We start from the raw sequence: 363 nt of genomic DNA, 5'->3' as shown, positions 1-363 counted from the left end.
AAAACAAAGATTTCATTGTGTCTTAGTGTTTGCTGCTACTCTCTCCAGAAAGGATGGTGCCCTAGTGGGTTGTGTTGGTTGTCCAGGAGAAAGAAAAAAAAAAGTGAGTTTAAGCTTATTAAATTTTCTGATCTTCAGTTTCTTCTCCTGTGAAATGGGGAGAGTAGTAGTAATATCTACTTAACAGATATTACGAAGTAGATATAGATATAAATGACAAATCTAAGTATTCATGAATTCACTTATGAATTTACAGGTATTATACTTCATAGGTATTCATACTATTATGAATACAAAATAAGAGAAATGAGGTATGTGACAAATGCTATCTAAATATTACTTATCATTGAATGAGATTCACGC

The sequence above is a fragment of the Lipotes vexillifer genome, unplaced genomic scaffold (genome assembly GCF_000442215.2).
Source record: "Lipotes vexillifer unplaced genomic scaffold, Lipotes_vexillifer_v1.1 scaffold443, whole genome shotgun sequence".
Lineage (NCBI taxonomy): Eukaryota > Metazoa > Chordata > Mammalia > Artiodactyla > Lipotidae > Lipotes > Lipotes vexillifer.
Note: the sequence above shows the minus strand (reverse complement) of the source record.